The following is a 27,949-nucleotide window of genomic DNA, read 5'->3' as shown; positions in this document are numbered from 1 at the left end:
TGTTCCAGAAGACCTAGGTGCTCCAAAATATTGTTGATAAAACACAGATTGGCGGGCGGCATGGGCATGGTGGACCTTAAGGACTACTATCTAGCATCCAGGCTTGTCCAATTAAAACATTGGTTTAACTCTGCCCAGGAACCTAAATGGTGCTGTATCAAAAAAGCCCTTTGTCCTACCCGGGACTTAAAGCTCCTTCTTCTCACAGACTCAATTAGACCATGGCCCCTCCATCAGCTTCCTGATACTCTTCGAGCCTCCCTGAAGGCCTGGAGAGAACTTCTTAGATCCACTCCACAGACCACTAAATTGGCTGACCTCCCTATTCCTTTACAGGCCTTAGACTTCATAATTCCTAACTTCACGGTAAAGGAGTGGGCTGAGAAAGGAATACGGTGGCTGCAGGATCTTTTCCAGGGACCCTCAATGATGCCATTACACTCCTTGCGGTCACGCTTCCATCTAAAGCCTACCGACATATACAAATACTGTCAAATTTCCCACCTACTGAAAGATGGTAAGATTACTCATGTCTTGTTAGCAGATTCTCTTTGGCACTTCTATGCCGCCAATCCTACCCTACCCAAAGGAATATCTCTATTCTACAACTTCTTCCAGCAAAAGCTTACCTTTATTAAATCCCGTCCCTACCTGCGCTGGGAGGAGGACTTAGGGAAGAGCTTCTCAGAGGTACAATGGTGCCACGCGTTCAAAGCTAACTATAAAGCCTCAAAATGCGTAGGACACTGGGAGATAGCCCAAAAAATTGCTTTACGGTGGTACCTTACACCATACAGAATTTCGAAGTTTGGCCTCGCTGAGTCCTCCCCCCTGTGCTGGAGAAGCTGTGGGGAGGTAGGTAACCTCTTCCACATGTTTTGGTCTTGCAAGCACCTTACAAGCTTCTGGAACACCATATTTTGTGGTATTTCCAGTATCACTGGTTTCTTCTCCGCCCCTGAACCGGGGCTGGTAATTCTCAACCTCGGCATTGAAAAATACCCACCTAATTTTAGAGTTGTAGTATCCCATATTCTTCTGGTAGCTAGAACACTGATAGCTAGGTCGTGGAAAAATAATCAAGCACCCAATGCCTCAGAAGTATGGTCGACCACCCATCTGCACTACACGTATGAATCAATCCTAGCCCTTAGGCTTGGGAAAAAAATAAAGTTTGATAACAATTGGCAAATATGGGAAACGTGGCATAGGAGAACCCAGGTTACGTGAATCCATGACCTGAGAGCTAACTACCCCTAATAGAATGTGGAGACCGCACGGGACTACTCTCACTCTTACTAATTCTCACCCTTGGACATGAGACAGACCAGTCTTTGACAGTTTCTTTCTTCTTTTTTTTTTTTTTTTTACTTTTTTGTTACCTGTTATGTTTCAGTTTAATTCCTAGTTTGCTCACCAAAAACTTTATCCACCTCCCTATCATTTGCCTGTTCCTCCCCCCTGTCTGCTTATTATTCTAATACCGAATGTTGGAGTACTCGAATGGCAGGAGGGAGGCTCGGTCGCCCCCCTGCCCCCCATACGCGCTGATCCTTTTTCGGTGTGGTGGGTGGGCGGGATTCGGAGGCTGAGGGGAGGGACTGGGAGTATATGCTTATCTGTATATTTATGTATAGCCTAATTGACGACAATGACATATATAATGAATAAGTTTGTTCTTAGGTATGGGCTATTCGTGTCCCCTTTGCTCCTGGTTTCCCTCTTTATTTCTTTATTTCTGATATGATACAACTGTTGGGGAGATGTGGAGATTATATTGTGATTACATTATGATTGTATTCTGATTATATTGTGAAATTCTCTTAATAAAAACAATTTACAAAAAAAAAAAAAACACCTGGTTGTCAAGGACTGTTTGAACTGCTAAAAAAAAAATATAACTGACAGAACTAGCAGAGATCAGGACTGACTCTGCTAATGCTGCAGTTTTGTGTACTGTGTAACGGAAGTGACTGTGATCTACTGACACTGCACTTGTTTGAGGGAAGTTGGGGGTGGAGGGGCTAAATGCAGATGCTGGCTAGGGATGAGCCGAACACACCCCCCCGATTCAGTTCACACCAGAACCTGCGAACGGAGCGAAAATTTTCCCGAACTTTAGAACCCCATTAAAGTCTATGGGACTCGAACGTTCAAAATCAAAAGTGCTAATTTTAAAGGCTAATATGCAAGTTATGCAAAAAAAGGGTTTGGGGGCCCGGCTCCTGCCCCAGGGGACATGTATCAATGCAAAAAAAGTTTTAGAAGCGGACATTTTTTCAGGAGCACTGATTTTAATGATGCTTAAAGTGAAAAAAACAAGTGAAATATTGTGCGGGGGGGGGGGGGGGTGTCTATAATATGCCTGTGTAGTTGCAGGTGTTTCCTGTGTTTAGAACAGTCCCTGCACAAAATAACATTTTTAACAAAAAAAAAAGTCATTTAAAACTGCTTGCGGTTTTAATGTAATGTCTGGTTTCGGCGATATGGATGAAAATCATTGAGAAAAATGGCATGGGTAGCCCCCCCTGCCCATTACCAGCCCCTTTGGGTCTTGTACGGATTTTAAGGAGAACACTGTACCCAAATTAAAAACAGGAAGGTGTGGGGCCCCCAGGCCCTATATACCCAGAACAGCAGTATACAGGCGGTGCAAACAAGACAGGGACTGTGTAGGTTTGTTGTTAAGTAGAATCTGTTTGTAATTTTAAAGTGGCATATTTTTAAAGTGTAGCTCCAGTCAAAAAATCTATTTTTAAGCTTTTTGAAAAACATAGGGAAGGGTTATCACCCTTGTAACATTTTTGTTTTGCCGTCTGTCTTTTTTCCCCTCACTTTCTGTTGTCTCCTTCCGTTTGCAAGTAGGAAACGTTTGTAAGTTGGATGTTTGAAAGTAGGGGCCTGCCCTATATGCTCTTCAGAAATTTGGGCCTAAGGTGTTGGTGTTGCCACAACACTGTAAGCCCTCAAAGTGACTCTTGGTGGGTGCTGGAATGCCCTGCTATGAACTATTATATTCAGAATTGTAATTACATGCCATTGTTAAATAGTGGTAGAAAAATTGGGCCTTTGGTGGTGGTGGTGCCGGTGCCATAACACTGTAAGTCCTCACAGTTACTCTTGATGGGCGCTGGAATGAGCCTTGCTGTGAAATATTATATCAAGAATTGTAATTACATGCACCTGTTGAACAGGGGCTGAAAAATTGGGCCTTAGGCACTGGTGCTGGTGGCACAACACTGCAACCCCTCACAGATACACTCTAATTGGAGCGCAGGAATGAGCCCTGCTGCAAAGTATTGCATCAAAAATTGTAATTATACGCCCCTGTTAAACATGGGCAGAAAAATTGGGCCTTAGGCACTGGTGGTGGCACCCAGAACCAAAAATATTCTTCCAAGCTATCAGCTGGATCATTGAGGAGGAAGAGGATAGTCAGTCAACATAACAGGATAGCATCAGACTAGGCAGTCTTGAAGGGATCTGACATTTCAAAAAAAATTATTTGGTTGCATCAGCTTCAGGTGCTTGGTAGCTGGCGGTGATCCATTCATCTTTATGAAGGTCAGTCAATCAACCAAGTCGGTGGACAGGTGCACCCTGTGATCGTGTACAAAGCAGCACTGAATGTGTGTTCCGAAAGAATGCTGGATGCAGGACAGGCCAGTAGCTCAATTGCATACTGTTCAAGCTCTGGCCAGTGATCCATCCTCAAGACCCAGTAACCCAGAGGATTTTCGGTGGGAAAAGTGTCCAAGTGTGATCTTGCCCCTAGGTTTTCCTGCACCATGTAAATCAGACGCTGGCGATGGTTGCTGATCATACCTTGGGGCTGCGGACGAAAAAATAGTTTGAACGCATCGGTCAGATGGCCACCTTCTCCACCACTCCTTCTGTGACTGACTGACCAAAGCCTCAGCAACACGTTGTCCAGGACCAGGAATTTGTAACCTCCCAGTCTCTGGGAACGTGTTGCACAGACCTTTCTGTAAGGCCTCCCGAAGATGTCTCATCCTCTGCACCCTCTGCGACAGCATCAAGGAGAGTTGCCAGCCAGTAATGATCCCTCTCCTTGATCTGCTGAATACAAGGATCCTTCTGCAGGCTTTGCAGGATCAGGGAGGCCATGCAGCGTAGGTTAGCTGAGGCATTCGGTCCAGAGTCCTCTGGGTCACTAAGGACGACATGATCCGCAGCCACCTCCTCTCAGCCACGTACAATAGACTGTGAATAAACCAAAAGAAAATGGAATACCCCACGCTTAGACTAAAGTGCAAAGACTGCCTTCGTGAGATGTGGGTTGTAGATAGTAAGGGGGCGCTATTATAATAAACCTTAGGTGATACCAATAAAGTCAATACATGCTTCAATATAAATTGAATAAATGAAATCAATCAACTCAAAAAGTTTCCATATACATAAAAGACGTGAAACTGAAGTGGAGTAAATCCTGTGCCCCGTCACCGCTTAGGAGAGTAGCCTACTCACCAACTCACCATGGCCGCTTTATTTAAAAAGATAGGTCAGGTGAAGCTTTGGCAGGTTTAAGGAGCTGCTGACCTTGATGAAGAAACTCTGCTTAGGTGTACCAGGAGTAATGTTTCAATCCACGATTGCTCAGGAAAAAATATAGAGAGAACAGGACCATGGCATAATATCGTTTTATTTAAAATAGCATAAAAAACAAAAATAACCAAATGGCCTCTTACTTTAAAAGTGCCTTGCCTCGGCAATAGAGGGAATGAGCGTATTAGACCCAGTGAGTTGTAAACTAGCCGTGGCACTTCCGCTGCTTGAATTGGCGCGTGTTCCACCCCCTGGATCTCAGGATCCGAAAGTTTGGACCAAACGATGTGATCGGGAGGAGCATCCCGGTCACATAATTTTGTCCGAACTTTCGGACTGATGCTGAGTGCCAGGCTCCACCTCCCATGCTGACACAATCCTCCTCCTCCTCTTTCTGTGTGATTAGCAGGAAAGCAGGAACATTGTCTGGATAAAGGGGGCCTTGAGAGGCAAGGAAGTCCTCCTCTTCCTGCCTCTGTTCTGCCTCAAGTGCCCTGTCCATTATTCCATGCAGCGTGTGCTTAAACAGGTGGACAAAAGGGAAAAGTGTCACTGATACATGCACTGTCACTGCTCCCTATCCTCGTGGCCTCCTCAAATGGTGACAGGACAGTGCATGCATCTCTGATCATGGCCCACTGGCGTGGGGAAAAAAAACGAGCTCCACTGACCCTGTCCTGGTGCCGTAGTCACACAGGTACTCATTGATGGCCCTCTGCTCTGTGTGCAGCCGCTGCAGCATGGCCAACGTTAAGTTCCACCTGGTGGGCATGTCACAGATTAGGCGGTTCTTTGGCAGGTTCAGTTCCTTTTGGAGCTCAGCCAGCAGAGCACTGGCATTATATGACCGGCAGAAATGCACACAGACTGGCCTGCCTGAGTACATCCTGTAAGCCCCGGTAGCTGCCAAAGGATCTCCACACTGCCATGTTAAAGACGTGAGCCACACAGGGCACATGGGTCAGTTGTCCCTGTCGGAGGGCGGAGAGGAGGTTGTTGCCATTGTCACAAACCACAATTCCTGGCTTAAGCTGGCATGGCGTCAACCACCTCTCAGCCTGCTCCTGCAGAGCTGACAGAATATCTGCCCCAGTGTGGCTCCTGTCCCCCAAGCACACCAGCGCAAGCACGGCATGGCAACTTTTTGCCTGCGTATTTGTGGAGCCCCTTGAACACCTACGGAGCACCGCTGGTTCCGAGGACAAAGCACAGGAAGAGGCCATGGAGGAAGAAGAGGTGTGTCACAATCACCAGTAGTAGCATTTTGGAGACGTGGTGGCAGAACAACCTCCAACACTACTGCACCTTGTCCTGCATCCTTCCCAGCTGCCAGAAGAGTCACCCAATGTGCCGCGAAAGATAGGTAAAGTCCATGCCCGCTGGACCATGAGTCAGCGGTAATATGCACCTTACCGCTGACCGCCCTGTCCAGCGAGGTACGGACATTGCCTTCCACATGCCGGTAAAGAGCCGGAATTGCCTTCCGTGAGAAAAAGTGGCATTTGGGAACCTGCCACTGAGGAACCGCACACTGCACAACGGAAGGGGGCAGAGTCTACCAACTGAAAAGGCAGCAGTTGAAGTGCTATCAATTTAGCCAAGCTAGCATTCAACCGCTAGGAATGTGGATGGCTGGGAGTGAACTTCTTTCGTTGGTCCGTTGGAAAATAAAGACAAGCGTGTCCCATGGTCACGTGCTGATGAGGATGCACCATATCCACGACCAGCACCATTGCCTCTAGACACAGAGCCTGCTTGCCCTCTTTTATTGGCTCGTGACTGCCTCTCCTTGTTAGCCTTCCAGACATACTAATGGCCTGCAGGGAGATGTAGCTGCACAAAGCTGGGAAGTATATACTGATTATACTGCAGCTAGCAGAATCAACTGTCTGGCTGTAGTATTATTACTATGAGAACACCAGAAATTAGGATAGCTTTAGGTGCACACTGAGCAGATGACACAGTACACCGACTGTAATTGCTACAGCTGCCTGCGGATAGAATCAGCAGAACACCAGCAATTGGGGTAGCTTTAGGCATACACTGTGCAGGTGTCACAATACACGATTGTAATTGCTACAGCTGCCTATGGTATATGACCAGCAGGACACCAGCAATTGGCAGAGCTTCAGGTGTACACTGTGCAGGTGGCACAATATACCGACTGTAACTGCTACAGCTGCCTGTGGTATAGGGCCAGAAGAACACCAGCAATTGTATGATGTCATGTGATTCATGGGGGTGGGGTCACCCTCAGCTATATAACAGCTGTCTCCGAGAAGAAGTGTCATTTGGTGGGAGCCTTCCATGGAGATGGAACTGGTGTGGCTTTTTTCTTCTTTATTTGGCCTGTCGAGCAGCGTGAGATGGATCTACATCATGGAACATTTTTATTTTAAATTTTTTTAATAAAGGGCTTCTCCCAAAGTGACAATGTACCATTACAAATTCACATGGAGGGATGCCGGGATCTTGGGGTCCCCTTGTTTCCGGTAAGCCCCCCACCCATAGACCCCCACAACCAAGGGTTGTGGGGATGAGGTCCTTGTCCCCATCAACATGGAGACAAGATGCTTTGTGGGGCTACACCCTTCCCATGTTGAGGGCATGTGGTCTGGTCCCCCCTCTTTTCCTGCAGCCTGCGAGGTTGCAAGCTTGGATAAGGGTCTGGTATGGATTTTGGGAGGACTCCTATGCCATTTTTTAAAAAATGTTAGTGCAGAGTTCACCTTAAAATCAGGTCTTATATGGATTTGGGGGACCCTTACACCTTTTTAAAAAAAAATGGCTTGGGGTTCCCTTTAATATTCATACCAGACCCAAAGGGCCTGGTAATAAATGGGGGGGGGGGGGCCCATGCAGTTTTATCTATATTGCCGAGACCCGACAATTCATTACAGCCGCAATCAGTTTTAAATGACTTTTTTCCTTTAGAAAAGTCATTTTGCTGTGGTACTGTTCTAAACACAGGAAAAGTGTGACATTTTACAGGCATACTAAAGACAACCCCCAGGCACTATATTTAACCCCATGCCGACCGGCGCACGCCGATGTACGTGGGTAGAATGGCACGGACAGGCAAATGGGCGTACAGGTATGTCCCTTTAAATTTGCTGCCGTACCATCTCGCCGGTCGGAACCTCCGTGTGTCCGATCGTTGGTCCTGCGGACTCGATCACCCGGGGATGCCTGCGATCGCTTCACGGGGAGGAAGAACAGGGAGAGTAAACAAGCATCTCCCCGTTCTGCCTAGTGACAGTGTCACTGATCTCTGCTCCGTGTGATCAGAGCAGAGATCAGTGATGTGTCAAAAAGGACTTAAATTTTGTCTGGGAGCCACATCGTGAGACTGCGCAATTGTCAGTTAAAGCGACGCTGTGCCGAATCGCAAAAAGTGGTCTGGTCTTTGGCCTGCAAAATGGTCTGGGGCTTAAGAGGTTAAATTAACATTTCATGTTTATTGTTTCACTTTAAGCATTATTAAAATCAATGCTCCCAAAAAAAGGTCAGTTTTTAAAAGTTTTTTTTTTTGCATTGATACATGTCCCCTGGGACAGAACCCAGGTCCCCAAACACTGTTTTTGTCTGTTCACAAGTTCTGGTGCGAATGGGGGTGTTCAGCTCATTCTTAGACACCAATACAGTGATAAGAATAAAAGATCTGTACACTGTACTAATGACACTGTGGCAGGGCAGTGAAAGGGTTAACTGGGGGTAAACAGGGGGTTAAAACTTTATTAGGGAATATATGGCGGGTACTTTGACCCTATCTGGGACTTTTGCTAACTGCCGCTAATGCTATCTAACCTCACCCGTGACACCTATACAGTGATCAGTAAAAAAATCTGTACACTGTAGCTAGTGACACTGACAGGGAGTAAAAGGTTAACTGGGGGAGCAAACAAGGGGTTAAATGTGCCTAACTGTGTGTTCTGGTGTCAGTGTAGTGCTAGTACTTACTGTCTGATGTTATCGTCTTGCACGCTGGAACAGAAAAGGGCTCCAGGAGAGAAGATTACATAATTTCCTGCACCTGTCTTTACATTACACCAGCACAGGATGTTCTGCCATTCATCAGAACCAATTAGCAGGTACAGGCCATAAATCATTGGCCTAGACCTGTAGATTGATCGGTTCTGAAACAAGTCCGATCACCGAGGGCATGGCGGGTGTGCGGGCAACTACCTGTGGGCGAGAATCACATATACGCATGCGATTGCATGCAGACAGTCTGCCCTGCTGCCATAAATGTACGTTGTGGGGTAGTCCAGAACAGGTTAATGTTACATTGAAGCATAATAATTGCTAACATCTACTGGTAATATTTTATAGGGAATAGAATAAACAGTTAACGTCCATGAAACAACTCTTTTAATTAATATCAAAATAGGTTACTATCTTCTGCATTTCAAATCCTGCAAGTAATCTATGTTGTTCCCTCCTACTGTTAGCCCTTTTACACACGGTCGGACATTCCGACAACAAAATCCGTCCGATTTTTTCCGACGGGTTTTGGCCAAAACTGGCGTCGGAAAATCTGATCGTTCATAACGTGATGACGTTCGTTCGTTGCGACGGTCCGATCGGACATTTTCCGTCGGAATGTCTGACCGTGTGTACAAGGGCTTATAAGACCTGTTTTAAACACATGGAACTATGGAAACAAGAAAGCAAACCTGAGAAGCTATGCGATATTATACAGAAACAAATCTAAAAATAGAAAAAAGGTGAATATTCTTTGGGCCACATCAATCCAGACAAAGCACACATTTTCTGGACTGACTATGGGACGCATACAACAGATTTAATGCAGGGAAATGAATGGCACAAGAAATCTGATTAAAAAGTAGTCTCAGTAACAGTTACTACATTGTCTCCATTACATTTTCTATTATTTTCTTTGTAAGAAATACAGTGCACTGAGAAAGTTTCAAATGGATTCCTTTTTTTTTTCCTAGTTGAAAGGATATTTTCGCATATTGATTGTCTTCTTTCTCAGAAAAATGCATAAAAAGGACTTAATGCCACAGTGAAATAGAGAAAGGAAACGCATCAATAAACACAGACCACAAGCCATGTATTTGAATATGCACAAATAAAAAAAAAAAGGTGATGTTTCCTATGACAGAAGACCGATGAATATCTTGAATTATAAATATCTGTGTTCAGAAAAGTAAAATATTTTCTGCTGTTTTTGAAGGAATATTTAACTCTTTCCTGACCAGGCCATTCGTTACGATACAGCACTGCGTTTCTTTAACTGAAAATTGTGCAGTCGTGCAACACTGTACCCAAATAAAATGTATGTCCTTTTTTACCCACAAATAGAGCTTTCTTTTGGTGGTATTGGATCACCTCTAAGTTTTTTCTTTTTTGCTCTAGTAACAAAGAACGACTGACACTTTAAAAAAAAAAACAACACCGATTTTTACTTCCTGCCCTAAAACACATTCAATAAAATAAATGTAAAAAATATAATTTCGGGGTGCGCATGAGCAAGACATCTGAGATGGACGCTTGAGCTCAGATCTCCGCACCACACCATCATAGGAGCGCCCACAGCTCACCATCCAGCCCCACACAAGCACCACTTGATAGCCACCTGATAGCCACCCAAGGCCCCCACACACGGGAGATCATTCCCAGATGGCTCAGCCTCGGTACAGGATGCTACTCAGCCCCGGTGCCCTCCACCGCCAGTCACCCCGAGTGCCCCAAGAACCGAACCCTGTTAGGCCTGGATTACCTGGAGCGCTCTCTCTAACTCCGCTCAAGAGGCTCTTACAAGGTACCGACATACCCCCCAACCCAGAGACCACCACCACATGCTTAAACCTGGTGCCAGATGGAATTTTCTGCCCCCACACAATCTGGGTGTACCAAGATGGCCGCCGTGGCTGCTGCAGCCTCAAAGCCTCATGTCTCCCTCAGAGAATGCACACCAGAACACAGGCAGGTGCTGGCCCCTGCTCTGCTACACTTCACACCTGGGACCCTCGCCTCAGGATTGCAAGTTCAGACTTCCTCTTCGGCCTCCACAGAGTCCCTGCTCAGCCACACATTTGGGGACCAGGCCCTCTCCCCGGCAGTAACCCCGGCAGTAACCCCGGCCTTAGCTGCCACCTTCTCACATGGAGCCCCCCCCACAACACTCAGTTCTCTGTGGAAAATCTTTACCTTAAATTCTCTGCTCTCCTGGAAAAGGGCCTGGCTACAACAGTGGCAACAATCACTAGAGAAATTAAAGCAGAAAACAGCAGTCTCTCACCAGAACTCTGACCTAATCCAAACCCTACAAGAACAAATGGACATGCCGTTCTCACGTATAGACGAATTGGAAAACAGGTCCAGGAGGCTCAACTTTCAGATCAGAGGTCTGCCGGAAACAATTCTTGATGTCACAGACTTAATAAAGTCTCTGATCCCAAATATTTCACTGTCTCGCCTGGAGCTTGACAGAGTACACAGGGCCCTGGGCCCCCCCTAGAAAGGACGGCTCACCCAGGGACATCATAGCCAAACCACATTACTATGCCGTCAAAAAAACTGTCATGAAACAAGCCCGGGCTCTCCCCCAGGTCATCTGCCAGAGCCACACGGTCCAAATCTTCGCAGACCTCTCCCCCACCACCATCCAGCGAAGGAGAGCCCTGAAGCCGCTCCTGTCTGCCATGATCCAGAGGGACATCAAGTACAGATGGGCCTTCCCATTTGCAGTAAAATTCACACAATGGTCGGGACCACTTCTTTTCCAACTACATCATGGGAGAAAAGCCCCTACTCAACTTGAAAATAATCTCTCAGGAAATGGAGATGGAAGCATCCTCATCCTTGTTCGGTCCCAACAAATATCCCCCCCATCAGTTCACCGAATCCCCTTTGGAACAAGACCAAGTCTAGAAGACCTTCTCACAATGGACTTCCATGAAAGTCAGACTCCATTGCTGCCAATGTCTCTTTACTTAACCAATCTCTGCATTTGACTCTTTGTTTCACTGTTTAGACTGGTTCTCTCCCAATATATGGGAGTGGGTGTCTCAGGTGTTTTTCCCTCTATCCGAGTGAAAGTTTGGCTTCCTATATAGCCTATTTTATTTCCCCTTGTATGGTAGTATCCAGAAGACACTCGAGAAGGTAGGTGGTGGTAGATTCAGCAGCTCACCTCCCTCCCAGGCTCATGGCTGACCACACACACAATGCCCTCCGGGTTGCTACCCATAATGTCCAGGGCCTAAACTCCCCCCTAAACGCGGGAAAGTATTTGACACCTACAAATACTCAAAACTAGATATTGTCTTACTGTAGGAAACTAATTTCCCAACTCGGTATAGTCCCAAATTCCTCCATACCCACTTCCCGACATTGTATTCAGCAAGCACAGAAAATAAAACAAAGGGGGTGGCGGTCATGATTGCTAAAAATTTAAGTTTAGTTGGATCTCAGACACTAAAGATCCAGGAGGCAGATACATCATGGTCAAGGGAACAATAGATGGGCAGCTTTATACTCCTAGTCTCCTACTATGCTCCCAATAAAGGCCAAGCAGCATTCTTCAAACATCTTTTTAACACCCTCTCCTCATCACTAGAGGGCACGGTCATTTTTAGAGGAGACTCCAATGCCACCTTTGACCAGGGGCTAGACAAGTGCAGACCTCTCAAAGACCAACTCACCCGCCCAACCAACGAAAGCCTCAAAATTGCGAAACTTGTACACGCCCAAGGCATGGCGGAGGTTTGGAGGGCATTGAACCCCACCAAAAGGGATTATACCCACTTCTCCCACCCCAATTGTGCACACTGAAATATTTTGTTTCAGAATTTCAGTTTAGTTGAAAAAATAAATGTATTCAGTTACTCCTGAAATTATTTTTCATTGATTTGTTTCGTTAACAAATGCATTTGTATGAAAATGCAAATTAATTAAGGGCGGAGCATTTGACCGTAAATGTCCACTCGCGGTGATCTGCTTTTATATGTTTTTAGCTGCTTCGTCCAATCTTCATGTCTCTATGATGTCAAATCGCTTCTCTCTATGTCAAATAATCTTGAACTAATAGAGTTAGGTTAGGCACATTCGACCTCAGATGTCTATTGTCACTGTCATGTCAAATCTTCTATCTATCTATATCGAACTGTTGTTGCAACAATACAGAAATATAATGTATACGAAAACAAAGCATTTTTTATTTTGGATCTATTGGATTTCGTATTCTGCCCGTTCATTATCGTTTTGTTAAAACGAACACGAAAATCCCTGGAATTCGGAGGAAAATACATTTGGACGAAAATGAATACACATGTCTATTTTAGGGCAGCCCCAGAACATGTGCAGAATAGTATCTAGCCCAGCATTACATCACCAGCCTGTGACAGGCACTTGCGAAAAAATACAGTGACTGGTTGTGGGTACCCGATACCATCTCATCAGGATATTGTAGCTGGTTTCTTGCCCCTTCATGGCTATGGAGGATTTCTGTACAGCTGGGGAGAGTGTGCCGTCTGACCCCAAGAAATCCCAAAGACGAGCACGGCCGCCGGATAGCAACTGAAGAAATTTGGTGTTCAAACTCCGGATTGCCTAAAATAGGGATCATAGGGGAGGGCAGAGGAGAGATTGATGTGCTATGGAACATAGCCCTAGATACTTGTAAGGTGTTTCCCAGTGTGGGGTGATCACCGAGTGATCTCAGGAGCAGCGAGGTAATCCATGGTCAACTTTTTCCCGTACCGCCTGAATCCTCCAATTCCATAACCACCCAAAGCTTTTTTTTTTTTCCATCTCAGTCAGTTGCTTTATTCTAGCGTATTCTAATCAGCTTGTCGCTCAGAACTCCGCTTGTTCTCCATAACATCATTGTGGCACTCTTTCTCTCCTTTTCTTTTTTTTTCCTTCCCATTTTCCTTTTCTATCTCCTTTCCCTTCCTTTTGTGTTCTTTATTTTACAATTTCATATTGATACAAATAATACATCAAATTGCTTATAAGAAATTTCTTCCCTCAGATTACATTTCCCTCTCCCTCCCCCCTCCCTTAACCCTGGGGCAAAAAAAAAAGAGGGGGAGGTTTGCCCCCCTCTCTCCCCCCTCTCAGTCACCCCCTCTCTGTTCCCTTATCCCTCAATTATAGCACGGCAGCCCCCCCTCTCCAGGAATGTCAGCCATTGTTGCCATGCCCCATGACCTTTTCCCTTCGTATCTTGTAATTTATATAACGCTTCTTCCATTACCCTAATTTGCTCCACCCTCTTCACCCACTCCATTATTTTTGGGATCTGTGTAGATTTCCAATAACATGGGATCAGAGCTTTGGCTGCATTCAATAGATGCGGGACTATCGTGCTACTATATTGCGTTACTCCTAGCTCAGTGTCATGGAATAGGCACGTCCAAGGACTTTTCTTAATCTTCTTTCGTGTCACCAAGCATATAATTTCTACTATTTTGTCCCAAAAAGGGGTTATTTTGGGGCAATCCCACCATATATGTTTAAATGAACCCTGTCCCGAACAATCCCTCCAACACGTTGCCTGCTCTGCCCCTGTGAACTTCTGCATTCTTTGAGGAGTCATGTACCATCTTGATATTAATTTATAGGACATTTCTCTCATACGGACTTCTCTTGATGTTAAGTATGTCATTTTAAGTATTTTTATCCTGTGATCTTCACTTGTAAGTGGTCCTAGTTCCTCTTCCCATTTCCCTAAATATTTCGGTAATTCTAAATCCGCTTCACGTCTTAATATTTTATATATTTTCGTTGCTCTTTTGACTAGACACTTTCTTTCCTTCAATAATTTCTCCAGTGGTCTTAAACTCTCTGTTCCTCGTAACGGTTGTGGCAAACTTTGGGTGAAGTGTAATAATTGTGCGTGTCTCCATTTATCCAACGGTTTATGCCCCCACTCTTGTGTGAGTTCCCTATATGTGTAAACCCTGTTCCCCTTGATTACTTCTCCTAGTTTTATTTCCTCTTTACTTGCCCATCTACTAAAGTAAAGCCGCTCCTCCTTACCTGGTAAAAAATAATTTGTGTCCAAAAGTGACATTAATCGTGAATTGTGAGTCCAATTGTGTACCTTATTAATTTTATCCCATATTTTTAATGTGTATCTAGTTAAAGTGCTCGTGTCTACTCCTAACTTCCGGTGATGAGGTGGTATTTTGCCAAACACGTCCCACTCAAGCTAATTTCCAGGTCCACCCAACTCTTTTCTTTCTGGTTGTATATCCAATCTGTTACACTAGATATAATTATAGGCTCGTAGTATTTTTTAAAATCTGGTAGTGCCACTCCTCCCCTTTCTTTTTCCTTCACTAAAACTTTATATGGTATGCGTGGTCGTTTAAGGGGCCAAAGAAATGCCTGGGCCAACGATTTTAATTTCCTGAAGAAGCTCATTGGGGCCGGGACAGGTATCATTTGAAATGTATAATTTACGATTGGCAATATAAACATTTTTATTACCTCTACTCTGCCCATCCAAGATACTGCTTTCTGCCTCATATTTTTCATTAGGCCTTTAATTTTATTTAAGAGGGGGATGTAGTTTGCCTCATAGAGCCCATATCTGTGTGCCGTTAATTTTATCCCTAAATAATTCAATTCTCCCTTACACCACTTAAAGGGTAGACTTAATGCAAGGGTACTCTGCTCTGCCTCAGTTAGGTTCAAATTTAATATTTCAGTCTTCGTCAGGTTTATTTTAAAGTTTGATAGTCTTCCATAATGATCTAATTCTTTCAGAACCAGCGGGATCGATGTTCTAGGGTTTACTATGTATAATAATACATCGTCTGCAAAGGCAGATAGCTTATGTTCTTTCCCTCCTACTCGAATTCCTTGAATATCCTGATTCCTGCGAATTGCTACCAGGAGGGGTTCGAGGCTCAGCACGAACAACATCGGTGACAACGGGCATCCCTGTCTCGTCACGTTGAATAACTCCAGGGGACGAGACAGGGATCCATTAACTCTTATTCTAGCGGTCGGCTGGATGTACAGCGCCTTGATCCATCTCATCATTCTTTCCCCTAGTCCCATATAGTTTAGGGTCTCATGCATAAACTCCCAGTCGACTCTATCAAAAGCCTTTTCGGCATCAACTGACATAAGGACTGTTGGAGTCTTCCCTTTAATTGCCTCTTGGATCAGAATGATGGATTTCACCGAGTTGTCCCTTCCGTCCCGTCCCTGTATGAATCCCACCTAATCGGTGTGGACCCATGCCAGGAGGAGTACTTTCAGTCTGTCAGCTATTATTTTTGCATACATTTTTATATCAGTGTTCAGTAGAGATATCGGGCGATAACTCTCTAGGGCAGCCGGATCTTTACCCTCCTTCAAAATTAAGGCGATATGAGCGAGGAGAGCTTCTTTGCGGAAGCCCTGTCCTTCTCCCACTGCATTAAAGTACTCACACAGCTTTGGTGCCAAAAAGCTCCGGAATCTCTTGTAATACAGGCTGGAGAATCCATCCGGGCCGGGGCTGCCCCCCAGTGGTATTTCCTTAATTACTCTCTCTACTTCCCTTATCGAGATGGGGGCCTCTAGGGCCTCCATCTCCTCCCTCACCCCTCTTGGGAAATCGAGGTTCCTCAGGTACTCCCATATGGCTTCCTTCCTGTTTCCTCCCTTGCTACCCCTTCCTCCTATCTCATACAGGGTACTATAATAAGAATGGAAGTTATCTGCAATCTCAGGGGTGGCAAACTTGAGCTCCCCCTTTTTATCTCTAATTTTGGGTATAAAGGTCCTCTTTTTCTGTTCCTTTACTCTTTTTGCCAGACACTTGCCTGACCTATTCCCCCACTGGTATCTCTCCTTGTTTATTCTATGGAACACTGTTCTCCTTTCTTGCTCTAAGTACTCTTCCAACTCCCTTTTTTTTTTTTTTTGTAAATCCTGACTCTCCTGAATCCCTCTAGATCTTGTTTTCCGTTCTAGCTGTTCAATCTCACTATATAGTTGAACCTTCCTTTTCTGCCTTTCCTTCTTTATTCCTGCTCCAATCCCAATCAAACTACCTCTAATTACAGTTTTATGTGTCTCCCAAAGAGTAGCTCTGGGTATTTCATCCGACTCATTTAGCTCAAAAAATTCCCTCAGCTCCTTTTCAATTTGTCTGCTAACCTCCTGTTCTTGAATGAGGGAGTCATTCATCTTCCAAGTTCTCTCCTTCCCTTTATCCTCCTGTATTTCTAATTGCGCAACTATTGGGGCATGATCTGATAAAGTAGTAGGCTTGATTTCCACTTTTTTCAAGTTGGCCACTAATTGATGTTCTATGAACACATAATCCAGTCTTGCAAAGGTTTTGTGAACTGCCGAGCAGTGCGTGTAATCGCACTCTTTTTGGTGCCTGATCCTCCAGGAATCTTCAAGCTGGGCGTTTGTCAGAGCTTTGTTTACCAACTTATATCTATGTTCCGACACTCTTATAACTCCCCCCGAGCTATCCATCCTAGGATCTAAGCACCAGTTCAAGTCGCCTGCTAATACCACTTTGCCCTCTCTAAACTCCTCTAGTTTTATTAATATTTTCCTTAAAAATGTATCTGGGTTTCTGTTTGGTGCATACACATTTACTATAGTACATTGCATCGCCCCCAATTTTCCGTTTATAAATAAATACCTGCCCTCTGGGTCGGTTAAACGGTCCTGAATTTCAAATCTTGATAGCCTATCAAAACCAATGGCTACTCCTCTTGAATGGGGCGATGGTGAGTCCCCATAGTACCAGGATGGGAATTGAGCTGATGCCAATTTTATGCCCCAGTTGTTAGTTATATATGTCTCCTGTAAACAAATCACATTTCCCCTCATAAAATACAATTCTTCATTAATTTTGTATCTTTTTTCCCTTGTATTTAAACCCCTCACATTATATGTTATTACATTAATAAGCGCCATTTACTACTTATTCCTCTTGAGCACCTATGACCTTACTCCGACCCAGAGGGCATTTTTGCTGGGGGACAGATCGGGTTCGGACAAAAAAAAAAAAATTGCTCTGGCACTTTTACTTTCTTCTGTAGCCTTCTGTTTATTTGCCCCTGATCTTCGCACTGTTCCCCCCTTAGGGCTACCTTGTCCCTCCTCTGTTGTACCAGCCGTGCTTGCCATATATCGCTGGATGCCTCCTGGGCTGGGCACCGGCGGTATGTTTTTACCGGATTTTGCTTTCCCTCTCATTTTTTTATTTTTTTTCCCCTTCCGGTGTACTCCCCCTTCCGTTTACCTCTCTTTTATCCGCTCCTATCTCTCCCCCCTCCCCCTTCTCCAATCTTCAGTCCCTCTACCCCCAAATAGGGAAAACGAAGAGGGAGGCAGAGGAAAGAGGGGACCCAACAAGGCAAGCCAACACCGTTATAACCCAGTTATATGGGCATAGGTCAACATTCAGACTAACATGCTGCACAGACAATTACTAATTACAATTGTCCCTGTTTCTCTTTGTCTCAAGTGCCAATTTCTTCCCAATTTATGTTCTTTCTCTTCCCCTGTAGCTTAAGATCCTCGTGTGTCCATATGATTTCCTTATCTCAACTTGCGTTCCTTTCATTCCATCGCACGTTCATCTTTCAAGCCACAGTCCCGAGGCCCACCAGCTTTCATATTATTTCAAGGATCAGGCTAAACACAATGTTCATAAGAACTACTCTCTGATCCCTTCACCCTTCCTTCTGTAGCCACTCCGACCACCACCACCTCCCTCCTTGTCCACCCTGATTAGGTTGGCCTTGGCGTTTCTGCTCCAGACTGATCTTAAAAGTATGCTTGGCCAGAAGTCAACCCCCTGATCGAGCCCCCACCCCAGGAGATCTTCACCTAGCTGGGTCTCTGGCATAGAGACTTTTCCCGGTCTAGTGCGAAGTTTTTACCGTCCAAAGCCGTCAGTGCAATCTATTGCGGGTTTTTATTAGCATAAAGTTCTCCATGGATGTTATAACATCTTTACACTCAGGCCTGCTGCATTTCTACTATGTAGTGCAGTAGTATGTAAGACCACCTTTCAAGCACCGCTCCTAGACCTCTGGGCTTCTTCCCACGCCTGTACCTTGCTTTACATTTCCAGGACAGCTAACAGTTCACTTGTTTTATACTTGCAGGTCTACTCCGACCTGGTATACCCCAAAATTGCTCCTCCTCACACACCGCAACCAGGTATTTTCCTAGCTTTACATAAACAGTCCGTGCAATGCTGGAAGCAAGGTGGGGCGGGGGGGTATGTAACAAACTCTCCTACCTCGGACCTCGGACCTCCGACTTGTCTTCACCTTATTATGTGTCATAGCCTGTCACCAGGGCAGCTCCTCTGTTCTTCCGGGGGGCACCCCATGAATGACCTACCGTGCTCGACTCCGTGGCGTAGGATTGTAACGGAGGGCTGTAGTACAGATGGATCGGCGTGGGTAAAGCTGCCCGCTCTCCGCAGCTCCTTCCGGGTGGTTGAACTTACAGGTCCTTCCCTTCGCTCGTCACAGGCACAGCGACGGCAGGTCAGTCTCTCCGAGTGCTCCGGATGATCGGGGATTACGAGCGGGGAGGCAACATTCGGCAGGGTGGCATGAGGTCGAGCGGGCGGGAGAACGCCCCTCGCGTGTCTACATCACGACGCTCAACTTTTGCCCGTACTGCCTGAATCCTCCAATTCCATAGCCACCCAAAGCTTAGCCTCAGCATGACAATACGAGTTGATCAGCCTTGTAGGATGGGTCACCCTGTACTAGGTCCGCACAACAGGTAGTCCCACTGCACCTCAACTTCTAGGGAGATGGAGAAGCTGTAGCTGAATGCGTTGTTTCTGATGGGACCAAACAAACTCATGGAACAGGGAAGTTATGTTTAAAAAAAGGAGGGTGCAGAAGGATAGGGAGCACCTGCATCAAATACAGGTTCTTAAGTAGTACAGTCATCTTCAGGGCACTACAGTTACCAAACCAAGTCAAGGTAAGTGTATGCCAGTGTAGTAGATCAGTCTTTACTCGGGTAAGCAGAGGATCAAAATGAGCTGAATACAGTGCAGCCGGGTCTGAGGTGTTAACTAGACATGTGCACTGTCGAAAAATTAGTTTGTTTTCATTTTCGTTCCATAATTTTTTTGTTTTTTTCCGAAATGTGAAAATTTGAAAATAAAAAAGATTGTAAATTCCAAAATTCCGAATTCGTAAATTTGGAAATTCTAAAATCTATAAATTCTAAAATCTGTAAATTCAAAAATGTGTAAATTCGAAAAATTCGTAAATTTGAAAATTCAGAAACTTGAAAAACCGAAAATACATTCAGAAATTAGAAAGAACAATATATATATATATATATTGGAATTTCCTTCAAAATTTGTGAACGTAACAAATATTGTATCCAAAATAAAAAATGCTACATCTAAACAAATAGAACAAAACGAAATAATAATAATTAATAATATGTTTTTATTATTATTATTGTTATTTATAATTATTAATTTGTTACATTCCATTTGTTTAGATATGGCATTCATTATTACAGATAATTCATAACATCGCATAAATTCATATTCATTACGTTCACTAACGACAAAATTTGAAAGGAAATTCCAATATCTCTAATTTAATAGTTAGTAATAATTAAGTTAATTTATTATTAGTTAGTTATTATTTCAGATTTTCTAGTTTTTGGGTTTCAAATTTTCAGATTTTTGTTCCTTTTTTTGATGTTGGTTCTTTTGAATTTTCCGATTTTCATTCTTATTTTTTCGATTTCCAAATTTCTGAATTTCTGTATTTTCTCATTTCTAATTTCTAATTTATGAATCTCCAAATTCCCGAATTTCCAAATTTTCGAATCCCGAATTTCTGAAATTTCACATTTTCAGAGTTTAGAATTTCCGAATTTCGAATTTCCAAATTTCAAATTTTCAGAATTTTCACATTTTTGATATGTTGAATTTTCAAATTTCTGGATTTTTATATTTCTGAATTTTCAAATTTTCTAATTTCGAACATCCAGAAAAATTTAAAAATTCTGAAATTTGTATATTTCAGAATTAATAAATTTATCTAAATTACTTAAAAAATACGAATTTGGAACTAAATGAATTGCACTTGTCTGATGTTAACTCCCAAATAGCGGATAGCATCGGGAGTCCACCGGAAAGAGAAGGAGGCCTGGTCTAGCATGATGGGAAGAGCGGAGGACTTCAATAGATTGATTTGAAAGTTGGATAATATTCCATATGTCTGTAATGAATCTAACAACTTTGGTAAAGACACCAATGGGTCAGTTAAAAAGAAGATCAGATTGTCTGAAAAAGTGGCCACCTTATGCACCCCAGAGGCTTTTCGGTAGCCCATGTTTCCGGGGGTTCTGACCAACCTGTACACAAGAAGGGCTCCAAGGAGAGGATAAAGATTAAAGGTGATAAATGATATCCCTGGCGCGTCCTATTTGTGATTGTGAAGAAATCTAAAGAAATCTGAACGAGTTTCATTGACCTTGACCGCAGCTGAGGGTCACGAGTAAAGAGAGGAAATCTAATTCATCATTGAAGACCAAAGCCCAATATGTTCTTTTTCAATGATTCAATAATTCTGTACTATACTGGAACATATGCAATTTTTGTACTGTTTCTTTCTAGTTAAACCAGAAAGAAACAGTACAGACATTGCATAAGTTCCAGTATAGTACAGAATCATTGAATACAGTATACCACAAAAATGCTAATTCATTAGTCATTGTTTAGCCATATATTAAACCATCACATAATTCCCTTTCCAAATATTCCATGACTTGGAGAAGATGGCATATTTTAAAGCATTAGTTGCCAAAAAGCGCTCAAATGTCGTTTTGGTCAACCATTCTCACCACGTCAGAGTGATTAGGAGCCAAGTTTGATTTCCAGTTTCGTAGCACCACTAAATGAGCTGCGAGTAGTATATGGGTAACAACAGCTTGGTACACAGATAGGTTTAAATCTATCACAATGTTTAGCAAAGCCAGGGCGGGTTTGGGACTGCAAAAATCCCAGTGCATTTGGCTAGCAGCTGAAATATTTGTCTCCAGAAGCTGGTGAGTTTAGGGCACCCTCAAAGAACATGTATTAAATTCCCCATGTGTCTACAGTTACGCCAGCACAAGGGCAATAGAGAGGGGGAGAAGCTTTCCAGTTTCTTTGGGGTTCAGTACTATCTATTGGTGATTTTCAATGTTAATTTGTTGTGATTAGTACAATGAGTTACTTTATGAATTGATCTCAGAGTTTGCCATTCAGAAGGTGAGAGAGGAGTATAAAGATTATTCTCCCATAATGACATGGCCCTAGATTTACTGAAGGTAAGTTTGTCTTGGAGAATAGAATAACAGAGGATAATACCTCTTATATTGGGTTTGGGCTCCTCATAGAAGCTCCAGGCTTTGGAATGGAGGTTAAGCTTAGAGTGGGGTATTTAGATAATAGGTGGAGCATTCTAAAACATATGAACATTTGCTGTTCAGGTATAGAGTATTTTTGTTCTAATTCCACAGGAAGGAGATCTTATACTTTGGAAATACCATAGCGATGCAAGGAGGTAGTGGAGAGTGAGGGGATCGAAGTCTCAAAAGATATTGAATGGGAGTGATGGTTGAATAGGTTCACTCTGTTCTGGTTTGGGGGAATTGAGGTACGTCCAAGCCAGCATCGATGCTTGCAATTGGCAAGGATAAGGTTGTAAGATCAGTTGTCGCTCAAAAGGGGTAACTAAAGATCTCTATTGGGGGTAAGGGTTAATTCTATCTCTACCCACAGTGGGCCATCCTTTGACAGGAACCAGTGTTTTATCTGGTCCAAGGTAAGCACCCAGTAGTAATAAGGTCTGAATGACCTGCTCCACCCATGGATTTATGTTTAATCAGACATGAGTAAGCACATCTGGCCCTTTTTCCTTTCCATAGAAATGCATGATGATACCCAACAAGGATGTAAAGTATTTATTTGCAATGGGTATGGCTAAAGACCTAAAGATTTATAAGATTTGGGGGAGGTTGTTCCTCTTCAGAGCCACCAACCAGCCGTACCAGGACAATTCAAATTGTGCCACCCATTTCAGCTCTTTCTCTATCTTAGAAAGTAGAGGTTTGTAATTAATGGGGGCCAAAGATTTTGATGTGGCCGTGAGGGTGATGCCCAGATACTGGATCCCCTCAGAGCTCCACGTGAATGGGTACTGAAATTGTAGGCTAGTTCTTGTGGTTTCTTTGACACCCAAATCCAGGATCAGAGATTTTGTGGCATTCACCTTGTAGTATGATATGTGACTGAACTCTGTTAAGATTCAGAATGAGGAAGGGAGCAGTCAGGGTTAGTCAAGATTGGAATAATATCATCTGCAAAGAGATTCATTTTGTGAGTGGAGTATTGAAATTTGAAACCTGTAATAAGTGGGTTTGAGCTTATGGCTTCTGCTCAATCATTAGATTGAAGATTGTCATGGACAGTGGACATCTCTGTCGGGTACCATTGGATTCTTTAATCCCCCTAACCCTTAAAGCTTCAATAGTAGATTCACCCTGGTCAGACCATTCCATGGTCCTTCTTTCCCTTCGCAATGTTCTCACCAACACAGGAAGCGTCCATTGGCGCCTTAATGAATCATTCCTCAGTAACCCAGGGCACGCCAAGTGTATAGCTGACACCATCAAGGAGTACTTCTCCATTAACATGACTGACGGCATCTCTCCGGAAACTCTGTGGGCAGCCCACAAGGTTACAATCAGAGGAGAACTGATCAAACTATCTTCCCGACTTAAAAAGGAGCACCTTTCAGATATCCGCAATTTGGAATCTAAATTTACAGACCCTCAAAGGCTCTAGCTGACCAACTCGACACGACCAGACTAGAACTTAACCTAAAGTTGACTGCGACAACGGAGAAACACCTTAGATGGAGCGGGGCTAAATACTACATCCACAAAGACAAAATAGGATCTATGTTAGCATCCAAACTCACACCAAAATCCAATACACACTCCTTCCCCAAAATAAGGATAGATGGACAACCCCCCACTGCCAACCTGGCTAAAATCCTGAAAGCCTTCCACAATTGCCACACTAAACTGTATAGTCAAACCTCGACGGCAAAAGCACCAGCACCTCCCTTTGAAAAAGTCACGAGGTCGTGACGCAACGCGTCAGGGAGGGAGCTTTTTGGTGTTGCATTCATCACTTCCGTTCTCGGCCGAGACCGGAAGTTCCGTTCGTATTTGCGTAGTTTGTTGTCATCTGCTCCGTTCGTACTTACGAATTTTGCTGTCATTTGCTTTAATGTAAGTGATTTATTTTATCTATTAAAACGCTGCTATTGATTACTACCCATGAGAGCCTCCCCTTATCTTTCCTATGTACCACGAACGATAATCTCACCTGTTTGAAGACATTGGGGAAACACTATTCCTATATATACAGTGGTATCCTGCTGAAGCTGGACTGCTAAGGACTAGTGATGGCCGAACGGTTCGCCCGGCGGTCGTTTCGCGGCGAATTTCCGACTTTCGCCGTCCGCGGGTTCGAACGCCTTTTTCCGTCGTTCGCCCCGGCGGACTTACGTGTTTAATGTATACAAGAACTTTAACCTTTCGTGACACGTTTATCATGTGTTACAGGACAACCAATTGAGACATGACAGCTCATGGACACTTGGACATTCCCCCTAACCTATAAATACACCCGATCCGGTGGCCATTTTACATTCTTTCTTCTGTCACTGTAGGGAAAGGATCCTGTGTGGAGTAGGGACAGAGAAAACGCTAGCTATTTGGTACACAAAAGTTCTTTTCAGGACTGGTATAGGTGTTAGGTCAGCAGCCTGAGTTTCTTTTGTCAGTTTAGATAAAGGGACAGAGCGCTGTATGCTGCTATTTTAGGGACAGCTCAGCCAGATTAGTCTTTCTTCATCATCATCATCATCATCATCATTAGCTGTTACTATCAGGTCCACAAAAGAGCTGTTCCAGCTAATCGTTCCAGCCTACTCTTTTTTGCCAATTTGTATAGGGACAGGCAGGAAGCAGTGTGTCAGGCAGTGAGGATAATTTTAAAGACTTGCTGTTACTATTAGTTCCACAAAGGTTCTTTTCAGGACTGGTATCAGTGGTACGGTAATAGGCTTGTACACGTATAATATTCTTTCTTCCAAATATAGAAAGAATATTATACTTGACTGCTGCCCTTCTGCTGCAGTCTGCTAATCATTCACAACTCACTTGTTCCACAAAAGTTCTTATAAGGACTGGTAACTTGGTCTGTCTAGGGTGCTACGGTACATAGGCTTGGGTGCGGTACAGTCTGCTGTTCTGTAAGGACCGCTATCGGTCCACAATAGATAGGGTTGCCGTGCACTACTGCTGACCGCTGCCCTATACTGCAGCAGTCCTTCAGCGGTATAGGGACTGACGCACAGTCTGCTAAACACTAATACACAACCTGCTTGGTCCACAAAAGTTCTTATAAGGACTGGTAACTTGGTATAGGGTGCTACGGTACATAGGCCTGAGTGCGTTACAGTCTGCTGTTCTGTAAGGACCGCTATCGGTCCACAATACATAGGGTTGACGTGCACTACTGCTGACCGCTGCCCTATACTGCAGCAGTCCTTCAGCGGTATAGGGACTGACGCACAGTCTGCTAAACACTAACACACAACCTGCTTGGTCCACAAAAGTTCTTATAAGGACTGGTAACTTGGTATAGGGTGCTACGGTACATAGGCCTGAGTGCGTTACAGTCTGCTGTTCTGTAAGGACCGCTATCGGTCCACAATACATAGGGTTGCCGTGCACTACTGCTGACCGCTGCCCTATACTGCAGCAGTCCTTCATTGGTATAGGGACTGACGTACAGTCTGCTAATCACTAACACACAACCTGCTTGGTCCACAAAAGTTCTTATAAGGACTGGTAACTTGGTATAGGGTGCTACGGTACATAGGCCTGAGTGCGTTACAGTCTGCTGTTCTGTAAGGACCGCTATCGGTCCACAATACATAGGGTTGCCGTGCACTACTGCTGACCGCTGCCCTATACTGCAGCAGTCCTTCATTGGTATAGGGACTGACGTACAGTCTGCTAATCACTAACACACAACCTGCTTGGTCCACAAAAGTTCTTATAAGGACTGGTAACTTGGTATAGGGTGCTACGGTACATAGGCCTGAGTGCAGTACAGTCTGCTGTTCTGTAAGGACCGCTATCGGTCCACAATACATAGGGTTGCCGTGCACTACTGCTGACCGCTGCCCTATACTGCAGCAGTCCTTCAGCGGTATAGGGACTGACGCACAGTCTGCTAAACACTAACACACAACCTGCTTGGTCCACAAAAGTTCTTATAAGGACTGGTAACTTGGTATAGGGTGCTACGGTACATAGGCCTGAGTGCAGTACAGTCTGCTGTTCTGTAAGGACCGCTATCGGTCCACAATACATAGGGTTGCCGTGCACTACTGCTGACCGCTGCCCTATACTGCAGCAGTCCTTCATTGGTATAGGGACTGACGTACAGTCTGCTAATCACTAACACACAACCTGCTTGGTCCACAAAAGTTCTTATAAGGACTGGTAACTTGGTATAGGGTGCTACGGTACATAGGCCTGAGTGCGTTACAGTCTGCTGTTCTGTAAGGACCGCTATCGGTCCACAATACATAGGGTTGCCGTGCACTACTGCTGACCGCTGCCCTATACTGCAGCAGTCCTTCATTGGTATAGGGACTGACGTACAGTCTGCTAATCACTAACACACAACCTGCTTGGTCCACAAAAGTTCTTATAAGGACTGGTAACTTGGTATAGGGTGCTACGGTACATAGGCCTGAGTGCAGTACAGTCTGCTGTTCTGTAAGGACCGCTATCGGTCCACAATACATAGGGTTGCCGTGCACTACTGCTGACCGCTGCCCTATACTGCAGCAGTCCTTCAGCGGTATAGGGACTGACGCACAGTCTGCTAAACACTAACACACAACCTGCTTGGTCCACAAAAGTTCTTATAAGGACTGGTAACTTGGTATAGGGTGCTACGGTACATAGGCCTGAGTGCAGTACAGTCTGCTGTTCTGTAAGGACCGCTATCGGTCCACAATACATAGGGTTGCCGTGCACTACTGCTGACCGCTGCCCTATACTGCAGCAGTCCTTCATTGGTATAGGGACTGACGTACAGTCTGCTAATCACTAACACACAACCTGCTTGGTCCACAAAAGTTTTTATAAGGACTGGTAACTTGGTATAGGGTGCTACGGTACATAGGCCTGAGTGCAGTACAGTCTGCTGTTCTGTAAGGACCGCTATCGGTCCACAATACATAGGGTTGACGTGCACTACTGCTGACCGCTGCCCTATACTGCAGCAGTCCTTCATTGGTATAGGGACTGACGTACAGTCTGCTAATCACTAACACACAACCTGCTTGGTCCACAAAAGTTCTTATAAGGACTGGTAACTTGGTATAGGGTGCTACGGTACATAGGCCTGAGTGCGTTACAGTCTGCTGTTCTGTAAGGACCGCTATCGGTCCACAATACATAGGGTTGCCGTGCACTACTGCTGACCGCTGCCCTATACTGCAGCAGTCCTTCATTGGTATAGGGACTGACGTACAGTCTGCTAATCACTAACACACAACCTGCTTGGTCCACAAAAGTTCTTATAAGGACTGGTAACTTGGTATAGGGTGCTACGGTACATAGGCCTGAGTGCAGTACAGTCTGCTGTTCTGTAAGGACCGCTATCGGTCCACAATACATAGGGTTGCCGTGCACTACTGCTGACCGCTGCCCTATACTGCAGCAGTCCTTCAGCGGTATAGGGACTGACGCACAGTCTGCTAAACACTAACACACAACCTGCTTGGTCCACAAAAGTTCTTATAAGGACTGGTAACTTGGTATAGGGTGCTACGGTACATAGGCCTGAGTGCAGTACAGTCTGCTGTTCTGTAAGGACCGCTATCGGTCCACAATACATAGGGTTGCCGTGCACTACTGCTGACCGCTGCCCTATACTGCAGCAGTCCTTCATTGGTATAGGGACTGACGTACAGTCTGCTAATCACTAACACACAACCTGCTTGGTCCACAAAAGTTTTTATAAGGACTGGTAACTTGGTATAGGGTGCTACGGTACATAGGCCTGAGTGCAGTACAGTCTGCTGTTCTGTAAGGACCGCTATCGGTCCACAATACATAGGGTTGACGTGCACTACTGCTGACCGCTGCCCTATACTGCAGCAGTCCTTCATTGGTATAGGGACTGACGTACAGTCTGCTAATCACTAACACACAACCTGCTTGGTCCACAAAAGTTCTTATAAGGACTGGTAACTTGGTATAGGGTGCTACGGTACATAGGCCTGAGTGCGTTACAGTCTGC

This window comes from Lithobates pipiens, unplaced genomic scaffold, assembly GCF_037356315.1.
Source record: "Lithobates pipiens isolate NorthernLeopardFrog02 unplaced genomic scaffold, aLitPip1_a1.2 Scaffold_19, whole genome shotgun sequence".
NCBI classification, from domain to species: domain Eukaryota; kingdom Metazoa; phylum Chordata; class Amphibia; order Anura; family Ranidae; genus Lithobates; species Lithobates pipiens.
The sequence above is the reverse complement of the archived record's forward strand: the minus strand, read 5'-3'. Positions refer to the sequence as shown.